This window comes from Stomoxys calcitrans, chromosome 5, assembly GCF_963082655.1.
Source record: "Stomoxys calcitrans chromosome 5, idStoCalc2.1, whole genome shotgun sequence".
Taxonomy (NCBI): Eukaryota; Metazoa; Arthropoda; class Insecta; order Diptera; family Muscidae; genus Stomoxys; species Stomoxys calcitrans.
In genome coordinates this window covers 61,097,538-61,105,801 of record NC_081556.1, presented here as the reverse complement: position 1 = coordinate 61,105,801, position 8,264 = coordinate 61,097,538, and the positions used below count along the sequence as shown (strand labels likewise).

The 8,264-nt window shown below is 39.5% G+C and overlaps 2 long non-coding RNA genes across 2 annotated transcripts; both read left to right on the top strand.

Moving 5' to 3' along the window:
* Positions 1–132: 132 nt before the first annotated feature.
* LOC106095871 (uncharacterized) lies at positions 133–4,741 on the top strand. The gene is made up of 2 exons (XR_001222810.2): positions 133–218; positions 4,412–4,741. It is a non-coding gene; the product is annotated as an uncharacterized LOC106095871 (long non-coding RNA).
* A 190-nt stretch (positions 4,742–4,931) lies between these two features.
* On the top strand, positions 4,932–6,602 carry LOC106095862 (uncharacterized). Its single transcript, XR_001222806.2, has 2 exons — positions 4,932–5,332; positions 5,408–6,602. It is a non-coding gene; the product is annotated as an uncharacterized LOC106095862 (long non-coding RNA).
* Positions 6,603–8,264: the final 1,662 nt, after the last annotated feature.

The following is an 8,264-nucleotide window of genomic DNA, read 5'->3' as shown; positions in this document are numbered from 1 at the left end:
TTTCTTAAGCAAAATAAACGCGATCGCCTAACCTTTTAATTGTAACTGAGTGTCTGTAGTGTTAGAGATGTTGCTCACATGTATTTACTCTGGGTGGAAAAAATAAAGTGTTTGTGGATTCATAAGAAAGTTTTTTTTTAAATATAAATAAATATACTCGAAAAAATGAATATTTCTTTCACAACAAGCAACTCAATCAATCTGTACGAAATAAAAAGGTTTGTGAAAGAATGTGTCATGCTTTTGGTCTACATATATAACAACAATATTTGGATAAAAGTGAAAGATGCTGACAAAGGCTATTGGAAATTTGTGTTTGTTTGTTTGTTCCGTATAGACTCAAAAACGGCTGTATCGATTACCTTGAAATTTGCACAGATTGTGTAGGTTGGTCTGGAAGGAAACATAGGCCATATAATTTTTTGATATCGGGAGGGGGACTGATAAGGACAATGTGGGACTCAAGTGAAAGGTATTCAGGAGTAGAGTACGAATTTCATATTAAAAACTGGGTCCAAGTAGCTGGGGGCCGCCCCAACCATAAAATAGGTTTTTTGGACGATCATGACAAAAGGGGACTCAAATGAAAGGTATTCGGGAGTAGATTGCGAATATGTTCAGGAAGGAGAAATAGGCTTTATAATTTTTTGATTTCGGAAGCGGGCGGACACTCCCCCGTTACCCAAAATCAAATGTGGATCGATCGGGACAATATGGGTGTCAAAAGAAAGATATTGGAAAATAGAATACATACGAATATGGCATTAAAATTTGGGTCTAAGTACTCATCGGGCCACCCCAACCACAAAATTCCCCCAAACAGACGTATTGGACGTTCATGAGCCTCAAATGAAAGGTATTCGGGAGTAGGTTACGATTCTGGCATACAAACTCAGACCCCCCAAAAACGCCGTAAATGGTTATATGACCCATCATGACTATATGATACTCGGTTTTTTTGTTTGTTCCGTAGAATCAAAAACGGGTGAACCGATTTTCTTAAAATTTTCACAGATTGTGTGAGTTTGTCTGGAAGGAAACTTGGGCTATATAATTTTTTGATATCGGAAGGGGGCTGTCACTCCTCCTTACCCCAATAACGCCATCCAAAACCAAAAATGGACCTATAGGCACAAATGGGTATGAAATGAAAGGTAATGAAGACTAGAAAACGAATATCGTATTAAAATTTGGGTACAAGTACTCAGCGGGCCTTCCCAATCCAAAAACTCATCTAAGCAGTTATATTCGACGTTCATGTCATTATGGGACCCAAATGAAAATTATTTGACAGTAGTTTACAAATATGGCATAAAAAATTAGGTCCAAGTAATGGGAGGTCGCCTCACCCCCATGTACCCCCAAATGGACATATAAGCCGACCATATCTACATGAGACTCAAATGAAAGATATTTGGGAGTAGATAACGAATATGACATAAACATTTGTGATCAAGTCTAGGGTGCACTTTTCCTTCCAAAAATAAGTCAAACAGGTTGATTGACCCATTATGACAATATGGGATGAAAACGAATTTGATATCCAATTTTGGAGTCAAGTGTTTGGGGGTACGTCCTAAAGCACCCAGGTTGCACTTTTCCTTCCAAAAATAAGTCAAATAGGTTGATTGACCCATTATGACAATATGGGACTTAATATGGGATGAAAACGAATTTGATATCCAATTTGGAGTCAAGTGTTTGGTGGTACGTCCTAAAGCACCCCCTAAACTGTACTTCATTTCCGATTATGGCAATATGGAGCTCAAATCAACGGTATTTGGGAGTAAAGAACAAATTCGATATATATTTTCGGGGCAAAGTACCGGGGGCCGCCCCAGCCTCAAAACACCCTCCAAACAGTTCATATTTACCGACTATGGCAATATGGGGCTCACATTAAATGGATTTGGGAGTGCAGCATGAATTTGATATCCATATTTGAGTCGAAATGTTTGAATGTCATCCCTCCCATAAAAAGCTATTTACAAAACTACCAGATGTCGAAGATCTGTCAAAACAAGACATGGTTTCTATTGTTGGGGTCGAAGGCCGTCCAAAACCCGCCAAATGGGTATATAGACCCATCAAGACAATATAGAACTCAAACGAAAGGTGCTTGAGAGAAAAAACGAATTTAATATCCAATTGAAGAGCCATGTGTTTGGGGGACTGCCTCACCCGAAATCAGCTCCCTATTATATGAAAGCTATTTGATGTTTAAATTGATTGATTTCGGGAAATTGATACTCATTTACGCGACAAATTCCCTGGGGTCCACCCCACCCTCAAACAGAATTTAATAACCGATCATGCCATTAAGAGGCTCTTATAAAATGTATTTGAAAGTAGAGCACGAAGCGTATATTTACATTTAGGGCCAAGTGTTTCTCTAAACCGTAGATATTTACCAATACGATAATATAAAGGACTCAAAAGAAATGTGTTTGGGAGTGGAATAAAAATGTACCCAGGAACCGAGAAGGGGCACACTTCTCACAAATCAATGAAAGCTTTCCGATTCAAATTTACACTCAATGACAAGGGACTTTTTTTATAGCCGAGTCCGAATGGCGTGCCACAGTATGAAAGCTCTTTTTTACATGTCCATGCATGACAAATGTCGCCAGCATTAACAGGGGATTACCACCGTTTAGCGTTATAGGCGGACATATGCTACAGTGGCACGGATTCGATATACACATTCAGGGCGAAGTGTCCCAAGCCTAAAAAGATATTAGGACTACATAAAAATACCAAACGACACACGTCATCTGTTTAACTGCCCAGCCAGACCCACTCGACTCAGACCAACATCCCTATTGACGCACCCCATCTTAGTCGCAGAGGTTCTTGATCTGGATACTCAACAGAATCATGCAGACGAAAGATAGAACACAACACACTGCTACAACAACAGCAACCACCGAGAGTACATTTTATTAATCAGGGAACCCAAAGCTTCTTTCATGTAAAGTTTCAAAGCGATTGCTCCGCATGAAGGGGTAGTGATCTAAAATAGATTATAGAACTCATTGAAATGTGAGAAGTTTGTAGTACCCGTTTCGAACACTTTGATATCTTTAGTGTCAGCTAACGCATTCAACTTCGCTTTTCGATTTTCCAAAACGATTACGTTTTCTGGTGTGTCCACCTCTATTGGGTGATTAAATCGTGGTGCATCGTCTATGTCCGTGCGGTAACGCCTGAACCACTTCTCAACCGTTTGTCTCGATGAAATATATGTTAAAATATTTGCTTTTTTTTACAAACGCAAATTAGTCCATGAACATCCCATTAAGGAACTTTACCCCGTTTCTTAATAGAATGTCACATATCATAATGATTACTGTCCGATTCAAGTTTAAGTTCAATAAGGGTCCCCCTTTTCATAGCTGAATTCTAATGGCTTGTCGTAGTGTCAAACCTATTTGGGTAGAAGTTTTTACATGGCATAGTGTCTCACAAAAAAAAAAAAATTAGATGTTCTCACCAGAATTCGACCCCAAGCGTTCAGAGTCATAGGTGGCCTTGCTAACCTCTGCTCTACGGTGGCCTGCAGATTGCCTTTTTTTGGTTTTAAAATCTTGGAATGCTTTTATTCAAGGAATAACACCGCAAGAACTTTTTAACAGTTGGACAGTAGGGAGATTTTGTTAAAATATTTGATGAATATTGGATGGCGATTACAAATAGATGAGGAAATATGAAATTCATACCACGAAGTATGAAACCACCTTCGTCAATTGGAATAAGGGTGACTACTATTTTTTAAATTAAAAAAAAAATCAATTAAGTGTCATTTTGAGGGCCAAATACACCACCGGTCGTAGTTCGCACAGTTGTTGGAACTCATAATAGAACACAACAGGCAAGATTTCAGCCAAATCGGAGAAAAAATTGCGTCTTCCCGGTAGGTGCTCAAGACATCAAATCGGGAATTCGGTTTATATGGGAGCTATATATAAATCTGAACCGATATGGGACATTAATATAAAGTATCTGTGCAAAATTTCAAACGGCTAGGTTTACGCGTTCGACCACTATCGTGATTTCGACAGACAGACGGACACAGCTAGATAGAATCAGAATGTTGAGACGATCAAGAATACATATACTTTATACGGATATACGGAATTACTAGATTTGTATACCCCCATCCTTTGGTGGTGGGTATAAAAATACTAAATTTATTATTGTTAGTGTTAGGGGCATCCCTCCACAGAAAGCAAATCGATATGAAATAGGATGTTATCGTGTGTTTTGACAGTTTGCAAGTATGGCAGCTCTCAGTTTTTTTGGATGACCAATAGGCGACAATGACCCAACAAGCCCAACTTTTGCAACGGCTGACGAGACTGTTTTATCTTGCTCTATATCGGCGATGACTAATCAATTTCCTTCCAACTAGCTGAATCAATCGCAACGGGCCATGCGAACTCAACACCCCCAGTCAATCCCGGAGGAATAACAAGAAACATATAACGATCCACTAAACTCATCTCACACAATGCACTGATCTAGGGACTTTGGTAGACGTGTCCCACACTACGTCCTCCCCTCCTTGGTCCGAAGGATCCTTAAGAAACAATTTAATTCAGACCTCAATGCCCAAACACTTTATTTACACACTTACCTCTTTCAATCCCCTTCCGCTGCAAAATTTATAAACATCATAATGTCAATATTACTACATTAAGCAAACATTATTATTTATTAATAAAAAATTGTGATTTATAAATGTAATGGTAATTTTTTTGGTCAATCCACTCTATTTTCATGGGATTGCACGGTAATTTGTGATGGCTGTCCAGCGGCACGGAGATCACGGATATACAAATGGCTTTCACTCTCGGGTCAATAAATTAACGTTTATCTAAGGAAAATACCTTACAAGTATCGCCAGCATTTTTTATTTTAAAACAATTTTTTCCGAGCAAGCAAATAAAAAACCAACCAAAACAAAAATCACCTGTTTTTCTGCAAAATTTCACTTTTGCTTGCAAAATTTTTAAAGAGAGTAAAATGGCTCTTACTCTAAATTTTTACTGTAAAAGTACGCGAACAGACCTAATGTGGACGGACCTAACCTACCTTTTCTTAAAATTTTAGTGTTTGAACAATTTTTTTTTTAATTTTTCGTTGTCAGTATTTAATGTGGTAAAGCCTAGTACTAACTTCATTAACACGAAAATTGGTTATTAATTGTTGGCGAAATATGTCGAATTCTATTGGACGAAGTATTACAGCCTTCCCATACAAGTGTGGGCAGATGCGTCGTCTCACGGCATGGCGCCTTATTTAGCATATCTTCCCGGAAAACAGCATAAAGGTAATACATCACGTATCTCGCTCTCTGAAAATTACGGCAAGATTGAAAAGCAGGGACTGACATTAATCTTTGCAGTACGAAGATTCCACGAAATGCTTTTTGGCCGGTGATTTACTCTTCATACTGACCACAAACCTTTGCTCGCAATATTCGGTGGAAAGAAAGGCATTCCGTTATACACAGCAAACAGGCTGCAGGGATGGGCAGTGATACTGCTTACATATGACTTCGATATAAAATACATCAATACTACAGATTTTGGACACGCCGACGTTTTGTCAAGGATGATTACCAATCACGAGAAACCGGCAGATTATACCGTAACCTCAATAGCACTCGAAGAGGACATATGATCAATGAAGCAATATCAACACTTTCCATTGCCTTCAAGACCATCGTAAATGCAACCAGAAATGGCAGAAGTCTTCGGACAGTTATGTCTTATGTGGAGAATGGCTGACCCGAAGACAACAAAAACATCGATTCCGACGTTATACCATAATATAATCGAAAGGATACGATATCGAAACAGTTCGATTGTCTCTTGCTCAACTCGAGAATTATAATTCCACAACCACATCGGAAACGAGTTTTGAAGCAGTTGCATCGAGGACACCAGCGGCTGAGAGAAGCAAAGCCATCGCGAGAATTTATGTCTATTGGTAAAAAAAACAGCGACATCGAAGCCTACAATAGGGAATCCAGTAACTGCCAACTCGTAGCCAAGAGCCCAGTGAAAACAAACATGTGTGCATGGCCTTCAACATCTCGAGCTTTAGAACGGATCCACGTAGAATATGTAGGACAATGGTTTGCATTGCGACATTAAAAATGTGGAATTCGTTTTGCGCTCAGTTTGGCAACCTGGAGCAGCTCAATTTAGACAGTGGGACACAGTTTTGATCCACTTAATTCGAGGACTGGTGTAAACACAGAGGTATTTAACACACGAGAACAGTACGTTTTCATCCAAGTTCCAACGGAAAGCCGGAAAGATTTGTTGACACTCTGATAAGAGCGTCAACAGTAAAGCATGCCACTAGACATACTTCTAGAGGAATTTCAGATTTTATTGCCAAACTCAAACGAAGCATTTGCAACTACACCAACATCTTCCATTCGTCAACCCAAGAGAATCACATCCCGAAGAAGAGAGGGTGAAGAATAAGCAAAAAATAGTACTCTTATTATAGTGAGGAAAGTGGCATAAAAAATTATATTACCAACCATTGAAACCATTATGGCTACCATTGCCAACATAATTTTTGTTTGTTTTATAAGTCAATATGGTTAGTTATTTTATTTATTTCCGAAAAAATAATAAATTAAATATAGAAAACAAAAAATTGCAGATAAAACAACTTGTTTTGGTATAGAAACAAAAACATTAGATTGCTGTCAAATTTCGTTCACGAGACAATTATAGATTTTAGTGACTTTTTTGAAAGCAGAATAGAATGCCAACCCTCATTCCCGAAAAATTAAATAGTAACAAACGATTACGAAAAATTTTAAAGTCTTTCAGGAGTAGACTCAAAATGGACTCCAAAGACCCAACAGCTGCGTAGCATGTTATCCTCCCGTCCTATAGGTGTGGGTGCTTTAGCACCTGTAGTCGAGAGTATGGTTTGAAACGCGCACAACCAGTCGTCAGACAAACAAATGAGACGGATAAACCAGAGGGAAGCACAGTTCGTCCCCAGGCTTTGATTAAAAGAGGTGTTTCCGATTCACACAGGGACAGTGTCAATGAAACAGTCATCGCAGCCGAATCGATAGATGAGAATAGCGGGATGACGGCAAAAATGGGCGATGGCTTTGCTTAGCTCACAAGCAGACCGAGAAAGCAATCCGATGTACGACGAAGGATGACGCCTAACGTACGGGGAGCCAACTATTATAGGCAGAGATCCTAATATTGGAACATCAGGCAGTGCAGGGACGGTAGATGATACAGCCTAACGAACAGGGACCCGATGATGGAACCACTAGCGACTTTATAAAGATTCGGAAGACTGGGATAGGCAAAGATCCTAACATTAAAACACCAGGCAATGCAGCCTAAAGAACAGGGAGCAGACGATGAGCCCATCACCCACTCCCAAGAAGCCCATCTAATGGAGGACCAATGATTGAGGTCATCCAGATAAACCTTCACCGGAGCGAGACAGCTACTCACGCTCTGATGGATAAAACCAGCAAAGACAGGATTCATATGGCCTTGATTCAAGAGCCATGGACGACCCCGGAACTAAGTTTCTGGACTGAACCATATCAACTACCAATTATTCTATGCCTACTCTGGTACTCGGCGGAGGACTTGCGTTATTTGTCTAAAAAGTAAAATTCTATTTTGTTCCCCAAAGACGGTGGAGCATACCTGGCATCACTTTATCTAACTTCCGACTCTCGGAGCTGCAACGGTTGGTGAGGAAAGCAAAACACACTGGAAATAAGGTACTGATAGGGTGCGAAGCGAACTCTCAACACATTTCGTAGGGTAGTACCAATATTAATAAGCCCTGGCAGAATTCTAAAGACCTAATAACACTTAATAAGGTAACACCATTAGATATTGTCACATGTTTGGAAAATCTGATCGATGAGGTTCAGGATTGCAGGGTTTAAATAACACGTCCAGCGCCGAATAAGTTCCGAAATAAGTTGAAAACCAACTGGCCAAAATTCGGAAGACTACTCAGAAAGACTTTGGCAAGATAATTAGGTTGTCCAAGCATAGAAGACATTGACGACAATATCAACAGGATTACGACTACACTTGTGGAGGATGATTTCCTTTCTTCGTGAAAAGAAATCATCCCAAGAAAAACCCTGTATAATCGGGGAGATTCGCAATATTGGGAAAGAGGTCTACGTCGTAAAAAAGCGGTAGTTTATTAGGATTTGTATTACACACGGCTTAATCAATACA